Raw genomic sequence first — 24,843 nt, forward strand, 5'->3', positions numbered from 1 at the left:
GTCTATGCACAACCTTTAACCAGTCTCCTTGGAGTAACCCCTTTAATGTGCCAGGGCCTACGGACCCACAGTTCTGCAGGGGCAGGCTCGTGGCCTCCAAGACGGCCTTTGGCACCAGCAAACCCTGTCTCTCTCTGTGGCTCCTAGCAGTGAATCCAGCCAAGCCAGACTCCTGCGGGAGGCTGTTATCGTAGCCTTTCAGGCTGCAGTGCTCTCGGTATTTGCAGAGACACTGGCAGCCTTTTCCAAACAAGATAACCATTTATTAGTCACCCGGCAGAGAGAATCTGAAGGTCCTTGGGTCAGCAAAGTGAGGCAGAAGTCAAGCCGTGGTCCAGCTTGGCTGAACCAGTACCATAAAGAGCCAGCTGAACTGTGATGGACTCCTCCTCTCTCCTCCTTCCAGACCTCCTCTGTCTCCTGCTGGCATTTCCTGCTGGTAAGTGTTGATTGTTCAGTCCTTGAGGCTTATTGGGTCCTCTGTTGATTAGGGGCTGGCTTCACCTAGTTCTTTAATGGCCCTATTCATTCCAAGCAGAGAGCCAGGTGACACACAACCTCATGGCTACTGTGCTGTTTTAGCAAGAGACTTAAAACATTTTTCACAATGCAAGGTGCGGAGGGAAACTGAGGCATGCATAGGATTCATCAAAATATTTCAGAAAATTCTCACTTTGTCACAGGGCCCATTTACCTTATGTTTTATGAAGCAAATAAGCAATTCTCAGGTTCATAAACAGAGTGACTTAAGAAAATTAATGCCCCCAACATGCCCTCCACACACAGATTATTTGTATGTATTACCCTAGAAAACCTACCCAAGATGGGGTTTCGCTGTGCTAGGTCTGTACATGCACACAGCAACCGATAGCCCCCGTCACAAAATGCTTACAATCTAGGCAGACAAAGAGTTGAAGAAATGAAGTGTTGTTATTCCAATTTTACAAATGGGGAACTGAGGCACAATGAAATTAAAGGATTTATCCAAAGTCACAAAGGAAGCCTGAGACAGAGCAACGAGATGAACCCAGATCTCCAGAGTCCCAGCTCAGTTCTTTAACTGAAAAATACTTCTTGCACCCCAGTCTGAGCCCTGATCCTGCAAATCACATGCACACAAATATAATCCACGCTGACAATGGTATTAGTTGAAGATCTCAAATCACACTGCCAACATCCAGCCCCACAAAGCCTCTGTGTGGTAAGGAAGGATTATTATCCCCCTCCCACAGATGGAGAAAATATGGTACAGAGAGGTTAAAGCCAACATTTTCAAATGTGGGTGAAATACATGTTTAGGTACCTAAAATGTTCTGATGTTCAGAGTTGCTGAGTACTCACTGCTCAGCCATCTCTTTCCTCGGAAAACCAGGCCACTTTGATTTATGCTCTTCCATAAGGATTTAGATGCCTAACCTTAGGCCACCCAAGTATGAAAATATTGTCTTAATTTGTCAAACAAAGGCACGGGGGAGAACTCACATTTCCTGACTCCTGGGCTTTAGCCGTGATTGTTCCAGTCAGTACATATGCCTCTCTTGATTCACATCACTCACCTAAAATAAAAGTAAACAGGCAAAATAAGAAACAACAATCCAGCTTTTATTTAAATTCTGGCTGCTATCTGGGGCAGCAGCAGATTATCCATGGGACTTATTAGCTAAATAATGGAATGTAAATTTCGCCCAGGGTTGAGTCCTTATACAATGTAATGTCTTTTTCAGTGCACTTCAGTGTGGTGCAGAATCAGACTGATTCACACTGAAATAAAGCCAAAGATATTTTATTCAACTGAACCTACAAAGGACACTTTATCAGTGAAGAGATCCCCACTACTGGTCCTCTGTATATCAGGGTTATGTAGTGGAACACTGAATAGAGCTGGTCAAAACTTGGAGGAAACTTCCTTTTTGAAAAAAAAATTGAATTTCAAAATTTGCAATTTTTTGATTAAAATTTTCATAAAATGTCCCCCCCTTGCTTCTTTCCAGCCTGCTCCAACACTGGACTTTGACTTTGGAAAAGAGTTTGGCAGAATTTGACTTTGGAAAAAAAAGAGTGCCTATAAACCCTCTGATCTGCCTTGGGTCGGGGAGAGGGGCCAGCAGATTTTGTATTCCAAAGGCATACATTACTTGTACAGGATATCGTTCCACTGTGAGGGCCATTTGTGCTCCTTTGAAGGACACACGGTGATCTTATAACTATCTGTGGTGGCCACATATGGATACAGTCAGCACAGTCACCAACAAACTGCATATATATGCAGTATCAGTAAGTTTCTTGACGTGTGAGCAGATGGCTCGGGGTTGGAAATGGCCCCCAGAACGCTGGACATATTGTTCACCAGTTCACATCTAGCCCAGATTGTGAGTGACCTAAAGTCACGTTTAGTCAGTGGTCTATGTGAGTTGGTAGTCCAAGTCTAGTGGCTCTAGTCCAAGAACTGACATCTGCATAACCTGCTGGCAATCACAAGCAACCCTGCACTCACAAACTGGTGAGTCTTTCCTTAAGAAAACAGAATTCAGGTACTGAGGAGTTGCATAAGTCAAAGTTAAAAGAAAATCACTTTAAAACAACAAGTGAGGCAAACCCTGACACCTCTCACTCCTCTGTGATACTCCATTTGACCTTATTGATTCAGGGGTTTACTTCGACATCTGGCCTGGCATCATTTTACGGGAAAGGGACAGACCCTTTTCGAGCCAGATAATCAAGCGTGAGCAGCGTTCCATTGACTTTGTTAGGTTTGCGGTTGACTGAAATATTTTCTAATTGTAGGTGAGATTCCTATTGCCTGAAGGGTGTTAGCAGAGATGATTCCAATTTAGCATGCAACTGTCAGCACACGCATGTGCGTGGGTGGACACATGCATTTGTGATCATCTCTAGTGTGCAATGTGGGGGGTATGTGGCAGAGCTAGGTGGGCTGTTTACATACAGTATGTGGTGTTCTCTTTCCATTAAGACAACGCAAAGGGATGGGCTCTGGCTGCAGATCGCTTTATGGAGGAGTACTCCCTAAAAGCATAGAACTGGCTCCCATGCCAGCATCGGGTGTGTACTAGAGGTGGGTGAGGGAGCGGCAGGGGTGGTGAGGGCATGTGGCTGTGTTATGCTATGCCAGTCTTCCACTGGCATACAGACCTTGGCCATGCAGAAGCAGGGATCTGTAACTGACTCTCCGATGGCCCCATCCCTGCCCAAACAGATACTGCCTTGTGCTGATTGGAGCTGTATCACAGAGAGGAATCTAGCCCAATATTACTTACATTTGTTTTAAAGCAAAGTCTGCAGAATAGCACCAGGAAACCAACCCCCAAAACTGATCTGCTTTCCATAAGTGATGGGTGTTTTGTAAATAGCCTTTTTAAATGGAGGAAAAAAAAAAAAAAGAAAGGAGAGCACCAGAGAGAGAGAACTAGAGACCCTGAAATCAATCACACTTGGAGCTCCTGATTGCTTTGGAGCTGAACCAAGCCAGGGGAAGGGCTTTCCTGAAGTTATAACTATTGCCACTGTGAAAATAGTTCAACTTTCAGCTTACAATGGTCCTTCGTTCATAGAACCGAAGAACAATCATTGTTTAGATGGCATGGGAACTGTGCAGGCAGGCTATAAAAATGACAGCTTAAACAGCCCCCCGACCTATCTTTAATGCCTGACACTGAGCGCTAGTTAGTAATAGAGGACACCTAGTGGTATTCAGATATAGCTGAATATGCCTATAGAAGTTTACATGGGACTGCTAAAGAAATCAGATAGAATTTGTTGTTCATAACGGGGTATGGGCTGATTGTAACATTTACAAGAACTTTATGACAAGCTGATCGAGGAGGATTCTTTTAAGCGGATCAAGAAGGAAAGAAGAAACTGCCCATGTGACTGATTTGGCTACTAACTTACATATCAAATTTATGCAATGGTCATAGAGAAGCAGTTTGCCCTTTTGGCCTATATTCCTTCATGCACTGCAGGGAGAGATGGGGCACATCTCACTCTCCAGAAGTGAGATACTAAGAAGAAGCACAGTGTTCTCATTTTAAGAGGAAGCAGTCTGTAAGCAGGGACTCGAAAGTGAAATCAAAGGATTTCTTTTGGGCCTCTATTATTATCCTGATTTAGGTTGATTTGCCCTTCCATTGCCTCTTCCACATGACAGTCTCTTTGTGGTTCACAAACAATAAACTAAGGCTCACAGGATCTTTGTAAAGTAGCTAGTGTAACCCCATTTTACAGATCGGGAAAGTGAGGCACAGAGCGATTATACAAATTTACTGAGGTCACACAGACCCAGGAATGGTACTTAACTCCTGACACCCAGTGCTGACCAGGGCACCATCTTCTATTTCAGTTGAACCAGTCTGGAAATGGGACAAATTGAATTCTGGGCCAGAACATCAGTTGGTGTAAATTGACACCTCTATGGACTTCAAGCCCAATGAAGCTGGGCCCAGATGCGTCTTGTATGAAAAATTAAAAAAAGGGACCATGCTTCCTTTCACTTTCAAGGAATACCCCTTCTTGTTTTACAAGAAAGGTGAAATAGGATAACTCCCTTTCAAATGTACCTTCTCGATACTGCCCATTAGTTTACATACCTCAGTACATCATCCACCAGAGCCTGAATGAGAAGCATGGCTGCAGGCTAGGTGGCTGGAAGATAAGGACCAGAAAGGATTCTGAGTTGTGCTGTGTTCTCTGGGAATGTAGCTACTCATCTTACCTGGCACTAGAACTCAATGGGACTGTGACAGATATTGCAACCCCACACGTTCTCTCTGGGGACCTCTGTATTACATCCATGCATGCTTTATGTATGTTTCTGTTCTACTCCAAGGGGGAGGGTTACAAGAGGAATCTGGCAGGCCAATATCCCAGATAGACGATGAGTGATGTCCGATACGTTTAGAGTGGATTTAAATTTGTTTATTGGTTTTTAATAGGTTTTCTCTTTAATGCTTTCACCCTATGAATAAATGTGATAGCTTGGAAGATGTGGTCATTGGTAAAAACACTGTCACTGTGCTCTGAGAGAAAGCAACATGCAGGGGCAGGTCTTTAGGCAGATTGTGATCTCCCCATCAAGCCAGTGGATGGCAGGGGGCTCTGCAGCCTTAAAACATCTGACCACAAAGGACTGGTAGAAGGGTCTGTAGCCTGAGCTCTAGATTATGTATTAATTATTTAAGAATTGCCAGTTATCACATTGAGGGTAGACAGGCTCTTGTCCCAAGATCAGACCCTGTATTAAAAATTACTATGTAGTTGGGAACCCCACTGTGCATGGTTGCCACACTCACACTATATGAACTCTTCTATATTCAGAAATAGTGTGTGACTTTGCTAAATGTATTAATAAACTATCTCAGTACGGTAGATGGAGAGACTACACAAGGTATTGATCTGAACATCTATATACTCACATATATACACTTGCCAGGACAACCTGAAATGTTAGCTATTATTATCATCACCATTACCTTCCTTCTCATCACTGTGGCCATCATTCTGGCATCTTCCAAAGGCTACATCTCTCCCCCCTACTGCCCACAGGCTGGGATTTAACTTTTATAATGTGTTACATTGATGCCACTGTGTGTAATGCATATTCAGTCGGGATATTTCCCCTCTTCCTTATTTCCTCATTCTGCGAATGTTGAGGTGCCTTTCTCTGATAGGGGAGTATCTTAATGATCTCAACTTAGTATCGTATAGGTGAGTTCTTTGCCATGGCACTCTTGTGGTCAGATATTGACAGAGATGTTCTTTCCAAAAGTTTCCAAAGGTTTGGTGTTAGCTCATGTTTCTGTGGTTGGTTAGTGTCGTTATGGACAAACTTCCCCATTCACACTATTTCCAGTTCCCCAAAATGGAGGGGTGACCATTAGATCATTTATCTGTGCCAAGGTCCATAGGCCTCAACCTTATGCTAGCTGCTAAAGCTAATGTCTTACAGGATACAGGCCTGTAGATTCCTTGCATTATTGATGATTAAAATAAAAGCAGAATATCATGAAGGCAAGGCAGTGAATATCATGAAGGAAAGCTAGCCCTGTGGGCTACAAATCTCTGCCCAGAGACAGGTGATGACTGGGGACTTGAGAGAATTGCTGGACTGGACCACAGGTGCAGTTACACAAGTAGTCCCTGTCACAATTTCACAGTGAGTCTTCACCAGTTGCACAACTGGGGTGTTATTGTCTGACAATGATTTCCACATCAGATGTGCTCAGTTTACAAGTAATTATACTTTTTCTAACTCCCTAGTCCTGCAAACTCAACCTGGGATCTGAAAGTCAAGCTGGGCTCTTTCCTTCTCACACTTCGTAACTAGGAATAAAGTTTCTGCAGGATCAGCTGTGCAAACCCACTGAAGGCAATACATTTGCAGCTTAGCAAACAAGTCTGTTGACACATAAAATAGAAGAGAATCTAGCAATACAGTGATCACCAGGGGCTGTCAATGCGAGTAAGTGCTGACCAACAGAAGAGTTGAGCTACTGAGCCCTCCACTGGAAACCCCACAATGTAATTTTTACAGACTTAATTCTCAGAGTAGAATCACACTTTGAAGGCCTGATCCTGGAAGTCCTTGCGGTTGGGATTCTTATTCAAATAATGAATTCCATGCACAGAGGACTTGCATGATTCAGCCCGCCCCATATTCATTTGAACTGCCAGGGTATCTTGGGCTTCTCCAAACCCCTATTTAGCAATCACAAGACTAGGCCTTGGAGTAGCCTTAACTCCATCGTGTGTGAAAGCACCCCTAAGTGGATGGGAGGTGGTGGCCATTATAGGCCGGTACAGTTTAGCTGTAGTAGTCTTGTAAGATGCTATAGTTGTACATAAAGATCTGAGGCCCTTTTTCCAGTGTATTGAGTCATTGTAGGAAGGAGTTTGAATTGTGCCTAATTTCAAAAGCAGAACAGTTCTAGCCTCTTTCTCATGGTGAAACAAATGTTGCAGTGAATGCTGTTATTTAGTGGGCTGAGGCAATAAAGACACCTGAGATGCATCCAGGAGGTCTTCATGCGAGCAGCAATAAAGGACACTTCGGTTGCTGAAAGCTCCCAAACGTTAAGCACCGAAGGCACAATGCAGCTGCTTCAGTTCCACATGTAGCGTGGAGTGTTAAAGAGTCATGAATTTATGTACGATGTGGGTTTTAAGGCAAAGGAGATAAGGAAATCAATGACCCAGAGAGAGAGGGAGATAATGCCAGATGAAGCCCATTGATGACTTTTCCAGGCAGTTTGTTCATACTCTGTTCAATGAGCCGCACGTGGAGAGATGGAACAGATTAAAGATGACTGCATATATTTCGCCCAAGAGCGAGATTGTGTGATACATTGTTGCAAGGGTCGCTGTGGTTGTGCTGCTTCCATGCAGAAATCTTAATGACTGATTCACTTAACTATTGAGGAATTAGCTCCAGCTGAATTTAACATTTCTGAGCATAAGAGGCACTTAGTTTTCCTCTTAGGAATTTACAACCACCACCAGGGACATTGCAATCAGTGAAATGTTCATTTTTACAGATATTCATGGATAAAAAACACGGATTTAAACTTGAAGGGACACTGCTAAGCAGAATAGGTCCAAAATTGAACTTCTGCTAAAATAGGATTTTTACATCATCTCACAAGAAATATTTAAGTTATGAAAAAGGGTTCCTTACATGGAAACATTTCCCGATTACCTTGGCAATCCAGACATAATGGTACTGGGCTAGTACAAGGGACATGGACTAGAAACAGGAAGTGAAACAGACTAGTCTAGTTACAGCAATTCTAGGCCCCACGGCAGAACAGTCAATGGCCTCCCTAGAAAGGGAGGGCTCACGTCCGAATAGTCATCTGCCTGAAGTTTTTACTTATTATATGCCATACAGGTTCCCAGGCTGCTGAGGAGGCAGTATCTGCTACTCAGCTTCCTGAGTCCCTTGGACTCCCCGAGAGATTACGGATGACCCCAGGAAGCTGAGTAGCAGACTCCGCTTTCTCAGCCTGCCTGGGAATCTGCAGGGCGCATAATAAATAAGCTCGGCTCAGGGGAGGGGCAGTGCACGCGAGTGGCGGGGGCATCGGAGTATGGAGAATATGTATCTATCCTCCCGAGCTCTTTTAAATCACTGTGCCCCTGGCCAATTACCCCCCCCCCTTGCCCCCATCCTACCTACAGTGCAATTCCAAGGTACTAAAGATGGAGCAGTTTATTTTGCATAAAAATTCCAAAAGAAGAACATTTTAAGGGAGTTACCAAAACACTGAAAAATATGACATTGGTTAGAGCTGTAAGAACTGCTTTAGAAAGGGGCTTCCACTCCAGGTCAACAGTACTCTCTGCTTCTGCCTGAAATGACGTGGTGGCTCAAAGAGTCACCGTGTTGCTCAACCATAGGAAGAAACCTTGAAGCATCATGGGAGATGCAGTCTGGCCAGGAGTAGGGCACGTAGGAGAGAACAGATGCGAAACCTGGAGCTACAACTCCCATGAGGCACTGCGTGGGCTCTGACAGACACAGAATAATCCAGCACGAAACATTTCACTGTTTTCAAACCAAATTTTTTCAGATGTTTTTGCTCCATGAAAAGGTTTCATTCTCTGATGTTTTGTCTCTGTAGTAGGTCAATCTGAGGGCCAGCTGGCCTAGTGGTCAGGCAGGAGCCCCCACGTTTCTTTCCTGCTTGGTCATTCTAGAGCAGTGGGTTCTCAACCAGGAGTACGCGGAGGTCTTCCAGGGGGTACGTCAACTCATCTAGATGTTTGCCTAGTTTTACAACAGACTACATAAAAAGCACTAGCTATTCCTCTTGCACCTCCAGGCAGCAGCCTCACTTCTTGGCAGAGCCTGTAATTCCTTCCCCTGGGCTACGGGGGTCCTTCACCTGGCACATGCCATGGGGGGGGGGGGGGGGGGGAAGAAGGGGTTTCCCATGCCCATTGATGCTTTGGCCTTGCTCTGGTTTAGCATGGGCTTGGTAAACCCCATCACAGCCTCGATTTGGGTTGAAAAGACGTGCAGAGGTATCGGAATTTCTCAGGGAAGGGAAATTTCCTATTTTTGATCAGCTTTACATTTTAGAAGCACTCTTGGCTCTGTCTCCGCCTCCTTCTACCAGCAGGCACACATTGTACCCTGTGCTCCATCCAAGCATCTCAGCTGATGCATCCTTTTCTTCCTTCATCTACTCGTGCCTTTATGGCCTTTCAGAGCAGCCACCCAAATGAGTGGATTGTGAATGGCCCTTGCATGGGTGTCGAAGAGGCTTAGGTTGCAAAGAGCCTTCACCGTCCCCCCTGAGCCCACCAAACAAAGGCCAGTCGCATTTGTGGTTCCTGGGCAACCCTGAGCACAGAGGAATGCTCTTGCCTAAGTGTTACTCACCCTATTGAGGTTAGGGAATGGACTGATTGTGGAGAGGGATTCCCAAGGGAAGATGATATGCAGACTGGGGAGCTCTGAGGAATGATCTCCCCAGGGCAGCGTGATGGCGCCACCATTTACTAAGGGGCAGTACCTTCATAGATCAACTGTAATGTCCATCAAGAGCCTTCTTTCTTTGGGGCAGGGACTCTGGTATCTGCTTGGCACCATTTGCCTATTGCATTCTGCTATATACACTAACAGAGCTATAAATAATCACTGGATGAAACCCCATGGCCTGTGTTTTGGAGGAGGTCAATGGAGATAGTCACAATGGTCCCCTCTGGCTTAAAATATATGAATCTGTGCAATAACTTCTATCTGGCTCTTACAGATAAATACAGAGAAAGAAGCTTAAAATTCAGTCCCCTGAAAGTTTTCTCTTCTAAAGTACTACAGCTCTTTGAGAGCCCCTGCAGCTGGGATGAGGGCATTATGAAATGCTGCCAGATTGTGCAGGGCCCAGGCAGAGGATAAGGCACAAAAGAAGAGATAGATCAGATGGTTCTCCACAGCCAGCCCCTGGCTAGAAGTGATTCAGAACCTGTTGGATCCAGAGCTTGGAAATGCCTGTTGGAGCACAGGAGGCAGGCATAATTAAGAGGCATGTACATTTCCATGCAAGGGCAAGTTGCATTAGGGAGCACTCCTTTATATGAGTGTCAGGGCTGATTCTTTCCACATGAAATTCACTTTACCGGCACCAAGGTCAAACTAGCAGGCTGTGTGCAGGAGAAGGGTGGGTGGAATGGAGAGGGGATATCCAACCCCCTGTCTTTGGGCTAGCCTACCAGCTGCAGCTCCCCACGCCCAGTGGGCCACCCACCCTGTGAGCCTATGGGATGGAGGAAGCATTTGCAACTGCTTCATGGTTCCCATGGATCCTTACCACGTGCAAGCCCCAGCTGGTCCCCATTGCTGCTCTTTGCACAAGCCTTTACTCTTTAAGCACATTTAGGGCTGTTGTAATAATTGGGCCTCAATTTACTTTGGGGGTGAGCTCAATGAGTGTAAGTTCGTAAGATGTCCCAGTAACCTATAACAAGAAATGGTGGGAAAAGGTGCAAAAGTGAGACAGAAAGACTGACAGTCTAAACACCAAGGGACTATTGCTATAACTCAAGGACTGTGGGACGATCATGCTTGGTAAACAAGAAAAGTGTGGGAACAAAAATCAAGGAGCCAAAATTGGTGTGTTGGAAACACGGCCTAATTACTGGACAAAATAATGAGGGGACGTGCTATTCCATTGATCACTCCCTTTTTAGGTCCTTAAAGACAGAGACTTTTGGAGCAAACTTCACCATCATGAGTGCCACCCGCACTGTCTCCTGGGACCCTGGATCTTCTTTAGCCTAATCCTAAAATATTTCCTGACCTGACCAGGCTGGGCCAAAGAGAGGGAGCCAGATGACATTGCCACCTCCACCAGCTCCAGCTAAATCCCAACCACCACCACCTGCGATGTGAGACTTTGTCTCTCTCTCTGTCTCTCGTGTCCTTTTCCTTCTGTACCTTATTTCTTCTCTCTCTCCTTTTTCCTTCTATCTAATAAGAGTCTGGCTGAGCCAGCCAAGGCTGCATATTTTGCAACACTGCTGTAAGTCTGTGACCAGAGAGGCAGCCAAAAGCAAGGCTCTAAGCAGCCTGATGCTGGCACAAGTTTCCCAGGTCATGGAGCAGCTGATAAGACCACATGCCATGCTTGCGTTTTCCAGCCCTGAGGTTGCAAGGAAAGTCACCACCAGAGACAGAAGCTGTTTCTATCTTTTCCTGTTCTTTTCCTCTCCTTTTTTGTGGGTGTTCGTCTTATTCTGTCTTCTAGGAAATGGCTAGAACTAACTTCTCTTTTCCGCAAAGAGGATCGCTATTACCATCTTTAATACCAGCTAAGACGGTATGAAAGTGTCTCTCCAGCTAAAGGGAACAAAGGATGTTATTAAACTGAAAGGCTTAGTACTTTATATTTCAAATGGTTTAGCTGCTTTTCCTTCCTTTCCGCATCTTTAATAAAAGGTTAAAATGATGTTTAATTGTGTGTTTACAGTACTAAGGTCTCTGTATACCAAAGCCCAACCTTCTTTGAAATCATTTAGTGTTGAACAGTGACTGGGTTATGTTATCACCTTTGGCCTGTATATTTTACCTAGATTAATACAACAGGACCCAGATCCTTAGACAGACAGAACTCTCTTTGCCAGCATTAGTATGGCAACATCTGGCCTTAGCTCGCTCCAGATATGTGGAAACTAGTATCCTGTCCCTCCCCATGTCCAGTTCTATAGAGGTAATTACAAGAGGTAATTGCTTTGCTCACCCATTCTCACCTCCTACTCAATGACTGTCATTAGCCCTCAAGTACCCGCCTTTCATCCACCTCCCCCATTGTTCTCTATGCACTTGTATATCTATGTTTACTATTTACTGTATCATTCTACCTCTGCATCTGACGAAGTGAGCTGAGTCTCACGAAAGCTTATGCCTACAAAAATTAAATTTGTTAGTCTTTAAAGTGCCACAGAACTCTCGTTGTTTTTGCTGTATACAGACTAAGACGGCTACCCTTCTGGAACTGTTCTATAGAAATGAAGGGAAGTGATTCTATCAGCTTTTTAAACCAGCCTCCAGTGAACATTAACATTTTAGTTGGAAAACTAAACACCTGAAAACCAAAGATATGGGTTTTGAGTTTTTGGTCTTTTGAAGAAACAAGTCAATGTTTTCCATTTCCTTTTCAGAGAAGCAATACTCTAGACATTCACTCCCTTTTGCTGATTGGGTGTTTGCTCCAACACTATCACTTCTGCTTCTTCATTGTCTCTTAACTCAGCCTCCCGCCACCCGCTCTCCATGTTCTAACTTCCTCTCTCTTCGATATTGCCTCTCGCTCCATTTGTCTTTTTGTAGGGCTCCATGCCCTAGGATTAGGGGTCCTATGGGTAGGGCACTTGGAATTAGGGTTAGAGTTCCTATGGGTAGAGTACAGAGAGCAAGAGTTAGGGTTCCTATGTAATACAGGTCCCCGACCTAGGGTTAGGATTTCTTTGGGTAGGGCATTTGGAGATAGGATGAGGGTTCCTATAGGCAGTGCTCCCTGTCCTAGCGTTAGGGTTCATGTAGGCAGGATACATGGAAGTAGGGTGAGGGTTCCTATGGATAGGGCTCCCCGCCCTAGGTTTCGGTTCTCTATAGATAGGTCTCCGCACCCTAGGTTTCAGGCGCCTATGGATATAGTGCTTTGAGCTGTGGTTAAAAGTCTGCTGGGTAGGGTACTGGGGAGCTAGAGTGAGGATTCCTATGGGTAGGTTAATTGTAGCTAGGGTTAGGATATTTATGGGAATGGTACATGGAGTTACGGTTAGGGTTTCTATGTGTGGTGCTCCCTGCCTTATGGTGAATGTTACTATGGGTAGGGTACGGTACATGAAGCTAGGGTTAGGGCTCATATGGGTAGGACTCCCAACCTAGGATTAGGGTTCCCATGGGTAGGGAACTTGGCACTTGGGTTAGGGTTGCTATGGGTGAGGTTACTTATGGACGAGGTTACTTATGGATATGGTACATTGAACTAGAGTGAGTGTTCTGATGGGTAGTTTTCTCGGAGCAAGGGCTCTGATGGGTACGGCTCCCTGACCTAGGTTTAGGGTTCCTCTGGATAAGGCAGTTGGAGCTAGGGTTAGGTTTCCTATGGGCAGGGCTTCCTGCCCTAGGGCTAGGGTTTCTATGGGTTGGGAATGTCTGGGAGGGGATACTGGAGGGGAAGGTTCTGAGTTTTTCTAGAGAGTTCTTTCCCAGGTGTCTGGCTGGTAGGTCCTGCCCACATGCTCAGGGTCTAACTGAACAATGTTTTGGGGGTCAGGAAGGAATTTCCCCCCAGATCAAATTGGCATAGAGCCCATGTTTTATTTCCTCCTTCCTCTGCAGCATGGGGTATGCGTCACTTCCAAGTTTAAACAAGTGTAAACGGTGGATTCTCTCTAACTTGAAGCCTTTAAATCACGATTTGAAAAATTCAGTAACTCAACCAGCTGTCAAGGGTCTATTACAGTAGTGGGTGGGTGAGGTTACAGGGCCTGCAATGGGCAGGAGGTCAGATGAGATGATCAAGACAGTCCCTTCTAACCATAAAGTCTATGAATCTTTCTGGTTAGCCAATTCTCTGCCAACAAAACATCCATCCAAAAGATTGAAATGGAGAAAGAACCACCACCCTCACAAAAAAGGCAGTACTGCCGTTCCATTTGCAGCCCATTGTTCACTCTTCTTGCATGTTACATCCCTTCCCTCCAACCCTTTGTCCATCTTGTCTTGATTGTGAGGAAGTAACTATTGCTACAATCAGTGTATTGATGGGACAGTGAAGACATCGAAGGTGCGTCTACACTGCAATAAAAACCTGCAGCACCGATGCTCAGAGGTTCATGGGGATCAAGCTGTGGGGCTAAGAATTGCAGTGTAGACACTTGGGCTTAGGCTGCAGCCTGGACTCTGAATCCCTGCAAGGGGGTTGGTCTCAGACCCTGGGCTCCAGCCTGAGGGCCCCCCCAAAAAAAATCTACACTGCAATTTTTAACCCCTCAGCTCAAGGCCAGCAAGCCCAAGTCAGCTGACCCAAGAAAGCCACAGCCATGCCGCTGGGCTTTTATTGCAGTGTAGACGTACCCAGAGAGGACAAGTGGCTTACTAAAGGTCAGTGACAGGAGAAGAACCAAGAGTCCTGACTAGACTAGATTACACAGGCTCTCACACTTCATTCGCATTTATAAATCGCCAATCATTGTGTCAGCTGGAAAGACATGCTTAGTGTTTCCTTCACACAAGAAAGGGAATGGCCAGACACACACAGATAAAAGCTCCTTAAACCATTGGTACACATTGATATGCATCAGAGCAGGATCATTATATTATCTACTATTGTCATTGAGGGACATTTAATAAAGCAATGGAAAGATTTAATAAGGAATGACAGCACCCCTGACTCTGCTACTTCTAATTCACATTTTAATTTTAAAATAAAAACCTCAAGGAAGGTTAAAATGAAGGGCTAGAGAATAATGTTATGGCATCAGTAAAGAGGCAATCATTCCAAAAGTAAGAAAAATTTAAGGGGCTCTGGGAATGGGTACAGTGTGGCTCACAGAATTAATTACAGAACAGGGAGTCTTTCAAACATGATGTTCCTAATTCAAATCTGGCCCTGGTGGCCTACTGTGAAAGGAGTTATTTATAGTGCCAGTAGCTGCAATTACAATAGGACAGATTCTCATCTGGTGCAAATCAGTATAGCTTCATTGAAGTCAATGGATTCATATCCATTAAGAATCTGGCCCTTAAACTTCTCATCCACTGATCTCTTAATGTTTTACAAACATTTAGCAATCAAGCCTCACAATAGGTCTCTTGTAAGGATTGCTGTCTCAGAGTTACATATAGGGAAAACTCAGGCTGGTCTCTTTTCCAAGAGCATGAGAAAAGGAGCAGATTATTGGAGCACAGCCCATGCCACCGCTTCTAAACTACTACTGTTACCTGTGGTAGTTAAATTAAAACTAGCATGGGTATGTCTATCTGTGCTACAGTCATGCCTTCACTTGGAGTGCAGACCTACCATTCAAAGGGTCATAAAGATGAAACACCACACTCACCCTGAAGGTAGTCACTGCGATACAGGGTCAGGGCACAGTGTGGGGATATTTGCTCCGCTGCCACTTGGGCTGTAATTGCTCTGCAGATCATTTTGCTGCTCTGCCAAGTTGTAGCAGATCTTGGGGCCTTGTAGATCAGTTTTCCCATCAGAGGAGATATCAGTGACACAGGGTCTGGATATATCCTTAGTGCCACTTGTTTATTTACACTCCGTAAATCAGTCCTTGAGCAAAGGTAGTCAAACAATGTGCAGGCAATCACCACCCAAACACCAATGCCCAGTTGCCAAGAAGCAATTCAGCCTCAAGAATTGATCGTCCTTAGAGAGATTAAGGCAGACAGCAAACTTCCTTGCTATTTGCAACCGCTCCCCAGAAAATTCACATCACAAAACCGAGAATTTCTTCAACGACTGTATGCTGCTCGCACGTGAAGTAAGGGAACACGTAAGACTATGTCTAACAGCAGCACCTGGTGATTCCTACCATAAACAGTAGAGGTCTGCAGTCCCAGGTGCTGTCAGTCTAGCAACTTTCACCAGCTCTTAATTCACTAAAGAAACTGAAGTGCCAACAAGAGTTAAGCTGATGTGTATTTTAATGATATGGTCTTTAACTAGTCAAAAAACTTGCATTTTTTCAGATCTTTCAGAAAAAAAAAAAGAAAAGAAAAAAAAAATCACATGCCGACTTCCAGTAGCAGCGCGTGAGTTTGACAGGTGAGGCACAAATCACAAGATAGCTATACACTGAACGGGGGTGGAAATGACTATTAAAAGCTTACCTTATTTATAGTGAAGCAGCAGCAGGTGGACTTGTGAGCTGGAGCTGTCACTGCAGCTGCCTGGGCTGGCATAAGGGCCAGAGCACACGGCAGGCCCGGCACATGGCAGGCCCGGGCTGGGTGGTTGCTCCTTGTGAGCACACCTGTGGGGGAAGGGGCCAGGGAGGCGCAGGACGCAGACCCTTTTCCTCACTCCCTGAAAGCCCCTTGCAGTCTGGGCTTAACTCTTACAATCCTACCCTGGCCTCACCAAACCGTGGTTACCACAGCAACACCCTAAAAGGTGACTCCTGGGTAGAGTGACCATATTTCCCAAAAGGAAAATGGGACACCACATGGGCTGAACTGAGCCCTCAGGGCATTTGCCTGAGCCCTGTCCGCCCTCCCTCCTCAGGGCTGGCATTGCCGCTTGCCTGAGGCCTGCTCTCCAGTCGGGGCTGGAATGGTCACTCGTCCCCCCGCTTGTTTCTTCGCTCCTAGCTAGGGGTCGCACTGCACTTTTCCGGCAAGAGCCAACGGGACAAATGCCCAATTTTGCCCCCCCCAAAAGTCAGGACGGCCAGGACAGGGCTTAAAATACGGGCCAAAACAGGACGTATGGTCCCCCTACTCCTGGATGTGGCAAATTGCCATGGTAACAAGGCAGCTTCTTGAGGTACTACTAGCGACCCAAGATTTGAGCCTCGTGCAGCACTACATTCTTCTAACTTTCTGGCGTTGCATTTCGCGCCCGGAGAGAGCAAGTTTTGACATTTAAATCAAGGCACAATCGGTCCTTCAATCTGTAGCAATGTATCACTTCAAGAAGACTATGCAAAATGCATTTTGAAGCTTTTGGGAATTCTTGGCTGGGCTATGCCTCGCTTGCAGGGGCTGATGGGCCGCTCCAGCAGACTCCTTTCTAGGTGCATCTTGCCAACTTTTTGTTGCTTATCAGAAGGCTAATGTTTGATTTTTGCACAGTTCAGGGGCAAACACTCACCCTGTCCCACCAGCTGACATCTCTCCCAGAATCTGGAGAATTCCAGAGGGTAATACCATATTGTCTAAAAAAGTGTTTGTTGTCATTTTTTCAGAACGCATGTTACAGCTGGAGTTATGGGAAAATCAACCGCCTTTTAAAGACAGGTTTCTTCGTGACCTATGCTGATAAGGTGCTGCCCCATTTCTTTCACAAATCCTTCCCCGGGATGGCTCATAAACCTGAAATCTGCAGCACTTGTGGGCACTAAGGATCTCACTGAGCTTTCCAGAAGACTGCAGGTATTGGTCCTAAAGCCCGGGTCATACTCCAGTTTGGTCAATGACCTGCCTAACTAAAATTCCCTTCATTAACTACCCAATTCTGCAAGGGTCTGCACCCTTGTGTTGATGTGATGCCATTGTAGCACCATGTAGATACACGGGTTTGCTCACCCACAGCTCATTGTGGGATCAGGACTATAATTTGGTTCAGTCTATAAAACACTTTGGGATCCATTTGGTGGAAAAGGCTGTTTACATGCAAAGTAACATTCTGATGGTTAAGTCTCTTGTAGAGAGAGTCCATGCTAGCTTTTACAAACATTAACTACCTTGAGCTAACTGGCAATCAAGAACTCTAGGTAAAATAGTGTTGTATAGACAAGACTTAAGAGAGGAGACAGTAATTCAGGCTCCAACCCTACTCAGTCCTTGGCCTCCAAAATCAAACTCCTATAATTTAGAAGGTTCAAAACCAGTCATTTTCTGAGCACAAACAGCATTTGCCAGATTCATAAGCCATGTCAAAAAGATGGAAGAGAAATCAAGTGTCATGCTTCAGGGCATAAATTGGAGACCTGTGGGATCAGGCTGGAGTTTCTTATGCAGCATTGCAGACTTGACCAAGTGCATTATGGGATTGGATGGAGGAGGTGGTCCATTGATCAATAGGAGATGGAAGAATCAGGATCTCAGGAAACCAATGATCCATCCTGGTGACAACTCCTGGGTTTAGCATTGTAAATATTGACTCCAAAATAAGAGAAAATAAAATTGGAAGAAAGTAGAGAACTGAAAAATTAGGTTTGAAAACTATGGTGATTCAAACAGCTAAAGAAGGGGGTTCAAGAAATGTAGGTGCTGCTCACCTAATTCTGTGATTGGAAAAAAGGCTACATATGAAAATAAATGTCATCTTCTAATGGAGGTCAGAAGTGAAACAGAAAAACAGATTGGAATCTCCTTTTGGGAGTTATATGAAAGGAAAACTGAGTTTGTTCCCCTCTCAAGCAATTAAACTAACAAGGGACTTGGATGTGAGGGCAAAAAGGACAAGCTTCTTTGCTTTTAGATTAAATACCTAAACTCTCCACATTTGCATGTAGAAATCTGTGCAAGTGCTCACACATGCATACTGTAAATCCACAGGAGTCAGGCTCAAAGGCTGAGATTGTAAAGGCCTGGGTGAATACCAGCTATGGGAGCATAGAAAAGCATTGTTCTCAAATCTCTAGCCCTGCTTTTGAACTCTGAAGCAGCACTCTTAAAAGCTTCACTTGCAGGAAAGGTTCTTAGAAACCCAGCATCTGAAATTTTCATGTTTTCAGCTTAAATTGTATGGTGTTGTAACTGTGGGGGGCCTGACCCAAAATGGGGTCATGGTGAAGGGGGTCTCACAAACCCATTGTGGGGAAGTGGCGGGATTGCCACCCTCACTTCTCTGAAGGCAGCAGGAAGGGGAGTCTGATCTCTCCTGTGCTGCTGGAGCGCCCCAGCCTGGCTGTGACTAGCAGCCAGATGCCCCTGATGGGGTACTCCCAGAAGCACAAGGGAGATCAGATTTCATGGGTAAGGGCAAATTTCACAGTCCGTGGCTTGTTTTTCACAGCCATGAAATTGGGAGGGCCCTATAGATAACTAAGTTTCCAAGGGGGTTTATGTTTTTTAGCTTCATCTTTGTATTGGGAATTTCCATAGAGGATTTACAGGTCTAGTTGGACATCATTAAAAAGGGAAGGAATATATAGCTATATTACATATGTCAGTTTCACTTTCTCTTTGTGCAGAAAATATGGGATAGTGGGAGTGGATCATGCCCTACAGATTTGGGCAGCTACACAAGGCAAAATATTTTACCTTTATAGACAATCCTCTTGCATTTACTAACCTGTGTTTGTCAGGATCAGTTCTGAACGTCTTTATCTGCCAGTGAAACCCATCTGCCTAATAGAGAGGCATCTCTTTAAAAGATCTATTGGGAGATGGGTAGGAATGAGTTGTGTCTGGGTCATTGTTATTAGGCAGATGCACAATTAGCGCTCCACACCCAGAAGTTTGTGGAACTGGTTGTGGTGATTTTGGAACTGCTCAATAGGTTCCCTGTTGCTGGATGTAGACTTCATGAGGATGAGTAGCCAGGTTAGGTGCTTTGCAGAAGTCCATGTGCAGTGCACTGTGTAGGCTGGGAGAAGTCGAGCACAGGAGCAGAAGGCAGGCTCTTTTCCGTAACACTGAAGCATTTTGCACTGGGTTAGTGATATTCTTAACCCTCCAACAGAGAAGGCCTGGCAGTGTTAATTACAGAAAGGGAAAATTAGGAGGGAAAAATATTTCATTTTAATTCTATACTTTGAATGCTGTTTGTTTTTAGCCAAACTGTTTTAGTTAAATTGTGTCAACTAGTGTGATGCACCATCTTTTCTCTTTAAATGTGATAATGGGGAAGTCATTTATATTTTGCTAGTCTCAGTTTTCTATTTTCTTGTGATGGATTTTTTTTTAATCTATACATTTAACTGAATATTTGGTTAATTGGTTAGCTGACTAGCTCACAGTGATTTCAGCAGAAGGAGGAGGAGGAAAGTCTGTATGGATTCCAATTGAAGATTTCTACAAGCAAGTGGAGGGAAGATGTTGCTTTTGACTCAGTCTATGTAGATTTGCTAATCAAAGACTGACTGAGACTCAGGTGAACTCAATCTCAATTTTTGGGAACTCAGTTTCTTTTCACTGTGTTTCTGTGTGGACTGACCTGTTTATATTTAATTTGTATTTTTATTTATGTATAACTCTGAAGATAATGTATGCGGATTATGAAGTAGCCATGTTATGTTGTAGAAATTAAGTTGTAGTTATTACTATTATTCATTATGTTCCTTCATTAGAAGATTCTATAAAGTTGGCACTTAAGAATTAAGTTAATTCCTTTTGGACTGGATTGTGTGGAGGTTGACCCTGTGGAATTCTTGCTGAAAAGTCTCAGTGACTAAATTCTGGCTCTCCAGGTGCTTTTCTATGGGAGCTTGTTTTTTTGTTTAAACAGCACTGGAGAAGAGTAATGAAGTAAACTGTAGGCCACCCAAAGGCTACACCAGTCCCTAGCAACTTTTCATAGGATTGTCCTCCATCATGGCTATGTAGTTGTGTTAAGAATAAGCCACTGAAACAGCTAGTAATGAGCCTGAAATAGTGATTTCTCATTGGCTTTTGTTGCAGTAACGATAATGGGCCAGAATCCTTAGTCAGGCAAAACTCCAACTGAAGTTAACAGGAGTTTACATGGGAGGGGGGGAAAGACAAGTGATCATCTAATTACACCTTTGTAAATCCAGAGTAACTACTGAAGTTCAGGGAAATGTGGTCTGATCCAATGAAGTTACTGGGATTTACATTAGTGTAAAATCAGAGCAGACATCAGAGTGTGGCTCATCTATTGCACATACTTGGCCTTATATTTCAAAACTTGATAATTCAGACCAGTGGATAATTGACTGGTGGGGAAGGTCTAGGTTGGATATTAGGAGAAACTTTTTCATTAGGAGGCTGGTGAAGCACTGGAATGGGTTACCTAGGGAGGTGGTGGAATCTCCATCCTTAGAGGTTTTCAAGGCTCGGCTTGCCAAAGCCCTGGCTGGGATGATTTTGTTGGGGTTGGTCCTGCTTTGAGCAGGGGGTGGGACTAGATGGCCTCCTGAAGTCCCTTCCATCCTTATTCTTCTATGATACTATGCATGTGTTTGGTTCAGTGGAGTGTGATGTGCTGCTTCTTTGTCTCAGTTCAGCCAGAAGCCGGGGGAAGAAGGAGTTAAGCAGCAAAGTACAAATCTATACGTTTTGGCTTGTGATTTTGACAACCTCCCCAGAAAACTTGAAGAAACATTTTCATTTTTATTAACTGTCATGGGGGGGAAAAAAAAAGGTTTCACAACCAGCTGTAGTGGGGAATAACCTGTGATGACAGTGGGGACTGGGAAAGGTAATCAGTAAGTCAATTCCATATCTAGCATCTCCCACTTTCTCTGTAGGGGAGTTGGTTACACGCTCTGGGGCCAGATGTGACGCTACATACTTTACTTTGTGTTTGTTTGAGCTGGACTGTGAGTAGGGACTCCACACTCACGGAAGAATAAGGAATCTGTAAGAACCTCCTTTGTACCCTAGGTCACTCAGACCTTGGATTCAAGCACACAAGAGCAAGCCGGCAACTTATGGAGAAGGTGGGTGGAGAGGAGCTGCCTTCAACTTCCCTACATGCTGGCTGGTATGGTGATTGGATCATAAATTGCTACTGGCATAGGTCATCGGTAGCTTATTCCCACCTCATGCACAGGGAGAGCAAGGGAAAAGCAGATGATGAATTAAGTACCTACAAGGGGAACAGAAATTGAACGATATAAGGCTTTCAGTCTAGCAGAGAAAGATGTATCAAGATCCAATGGGTGGAAGTTGAAGCTTGATAAATTGAGACTAGAAATAAGATGCAGATATTTTTACACAAGGAGGGTAATTAAATATTGGAACAATTTACTAAGGACAGTGTAGATTCTCCATTACTGGAAACTTTTAAATCAAGAGTGGCTATTTTTCTAAAAGAGATGCTCTAGTTCATATAGGAATTAAATCAAGGAGGTCCTGTGGCCAGTGTTATGCAGGAAATGTGACTAGATTAGTAACTCTCAACCTTTCCAGATTACTATACCCCTTTCAGGAGTCTTTGTCTTGCATACTCCAAGTTTCACCTCACTAAAACCTACTTGCTTACAAAAATCAGACATAAAAAGACAAAAAAGTGTCACAGCGCATTATTGTTGAAAAATTGCTTACTTTCTCATTTTTACCATTCTAAAATTGGAATATCAAGATTGCACTTACATTTCAGTGTATAGCATATAGAACAGTATAAATAAGTCATTGTCTGTATGAAATTTTAGTTTGTACTTACTTCACTACTGCTTTTTATATAACCTGTTGTAAAACTAGGCAAATATCTAGAAGAGTTGATGTACTCCCTAGAAGACCTAGGGATACCCATGGTTCAGAACCACTGGACTTGATGATCACAATGAATGGTCCCATCTGGCATTATCTATGAGTTAATTAATTGTTCCTGAAAGGGGCATCTATCTCACAGTGCCTTCCAGAGGTATTCCCGGGATGGTGCAATACAAGCACCACTCTGCTTTAGGAGTGGGCTCAAAGTCACATTCTACCTTTCCCCCCCAAAAATACTTTTGGCCTTTTATATGAGAAGTTCATTTCTCTTTGCTTTGCCAGCATTAACATTTTGTTCCAAAATATTCCTTTTTTCAAGTTAAAAATCACAGAATGAACCTCACTGTTTCTCCCAAGGAGTAAAATCTCTACACACCGTTTTCTTGATTAAAAAATTATTGCAATCAGCACTGAAAGAGCAACATTTTGTAAGTGCAAAATTAAAATGATTCTTGAAGTGACTGCATTAGCTGTTACAAATCATTCCTTGCTGGGTTTTCTCAAGAATTACAATAGCTATTGCATAATTCAGACTCACAATTCATTGTATTTCAGATCAAATCAAAAGCAATCTTTATTTATAAAATAGCAACATTCTTATACACAAGAGTCGCAGATATAATCAGTTTTGTTGTTAGATCTTTTCTGCTAGAGAAAAGCATGGGGAGATTTTGGGTTGTACAGTCAGTTTGTACTTCAGCACAAATCCTACTCTCAGTATCCAGCTTGAGTAACTTGACTTGCTACTAGGGATCTCTTCAGGATAGGGGAGGGTGGAATAACCCACCTATTCCTACTGCAGAACACGCTTGAAGAATAAGAGAACTGCCTTATGGCCACTCCAGCTTACCGAGATGGAGTAGCTTCTATGAGCCTTTCACCTTCCTCCACAGTCCTGTCTCTGTCCCCAGCCCAAGACTCAGTTTTCATGATTGTACCAGGAGCGTCTGCTAGATACAGCCATGTAGCTTGTTAGCAGCTATCAAATTAGCCAAAAAAAAAAAAAAAAAAAAGCCTCTAATAGGTCTCACTCACCACAAGAGCACCTCCTCCGGGCCAGGCATGGCATAGCAGCTTCCAATCCATATGGCGTCCCATGCTGATGATCACTCTGTCGCTGTTGTGGCTTTCCTTTCTATGATTCATAGTGCTCCCTTTTCACATCTCAGCCCTCTGGCTAGATCACTACATGGTTTCCCCCCTTCTGGGGTATTAAAGTCTCACTGAACCAGCTGTCTAGATTGCACCTCTAAACAGTCCTGCACCACTTCCCAGCAGCTGGTAGGAGAACCCAGGCCCTCCTGCCACACTGGGTTCCAGTCAGGGAGCCTATAACCAGCAGCCAAGGTATACATAATTCCTTTCCTTGCTGCTGTTTCCCTGGGCTTTATGTTACCCGGCCTTTTCAGGCTTTCTTTTTTTCTTCACAGCTCATGTGGGGTTGACCCCTCTTCTAGGGCTTATTCTCTTCCCCCTGGGTTTCCTACTTCACTGTTCCCAGCAAGTGACTGCAGACTCACCTACTGCAGCCATACACTTCCTTTCTTTATATTCCTTACCCAGCTTCTCCCCCAGCTGGGCTCCATCAGCAATTAGTATTCATAAATCCCTGGGCTTCCCTTCAGCTGCAACTGTGAAGTTAGGAGACTTATTCTAGGCCGCCTTAAGCCCGTCAGTGCTGGGGTGGGGGAGAACACCTCACAGTGCCACATGCCCTAAGATTCAGAAATCTGTAACTTCAGTAGAGTAGACAGAAAACAACTAAGATCATCTAGCAAAGGTGTGACCCGTCCGTGCCTAGGGTAGCCACCTGAAAATGCCAAGGTCAGGGCAGGCTGTAAAAGGAGAGCAGATTCTCCCAATACTGGTGGGTGACACTGAAGTCAGACTTCCCAACCAGCCACAAACAGTGCTTCTGATTCCCCACACTGGTTATCAAGAAGCCAAAATAAAAATACACACAGCTCCCTTTACTGCATTTCAGTCTCTGGCTCCCAATCAGCCACTAGGTCCAGTAAAGAGACCCGTTATTTAAAAATCTCTGCTCTTTACCAAAAAGGTTTCTCCTGACCCCAAAGGGTCAGCCACAGCACCAGATCAATATCAGTTTAGTTCTTACCCAGAATACCACGCTTCCAGCCAATCCTTTAGTAACTAAAACTAAAGGTGTATTATAAAAATAAAGAAACAAACTATAAGAGAAATGTTAAAGGATTAAAGCAATCAGATACATACAAATGATTGGAAAGTCCATATATATCAGGTTTCTAGAAGAATTGTGGAGTTTGCAGGCTTGTATAGTCCCTCTGGTATACATCCAGTACCTGGATGGGTCTCAGTCCTTTGTTTCACAGCTTCAGTTCAGTAGTAGATGAGTTGATCCAGAGGTAGGTGAAGACTGAAGACAAAGACAGACTAAAGACAAAATGGATCTTGGACAGCTGCTTTTTATGTCCTTTGGTCTTTGCCATGCTGCTTGTGGAATTTTACAGGAATAAGTTGGAGTCCAGAGTCACACGAGTAAGTCCTGGTGACTCATCAGGTATATCCCTGGCTTCTCCTCCTGGGCCCATCGTACCTGTGAATTTCCTGAATGGGCCATTAAGCAGGCTAGTGCTGCAGCCATCCTGTCTGGGGTGTTGCCTAGACACAGCACAATTTGAAATACAGATACATCAAACATATCCATAACTTCCATTACACATATAACACATGAACATAAGTATTATCATCTTACTTAGCAC

General features: G+C 44.2%; 1 long non-coding RNA gene across 1 annotated transcript; it reads right to left on the bottom strand.

Annotated features, from left to right (window-relative positions):
- Positions 1-43: 43 nt before the first annotated feature.
- LOC137167780 (uncharacterized) lies at positions 44-23,562 on the bottom strand. The gene is made up of 3 exons (XR_010924191.1): positions 23,135-23,562; positions 1,483-1,556; positions 44-521 (listed from the first exon to the last, which is right to left on the bottom strand). It is a non-coding gene; the product is annotated as an uncharacterized lncRNA (long non-coding RNA).
- Between the last annotated feature and the right edge of the window lie 1,281 nt (positions 23,563-24,843).

The sequence above is a fragment of the Emydura macquarii genome, unplaced genomic scaffold, assembly GCF_026122565.2.
Source record: "Emydura macquarii macquarii isolate MOO-44397 ecotype Brisbane River unplaced genomic scaffold, CSIRO-AGI_Emac_v2 contig_2988, whole genome shotgun sequence".
NCBI classification, from domain to species: Eukaryota; Metazoa; Chordata; order Testudines; family Chelidae; genus Emydura; species Emydura macquarii.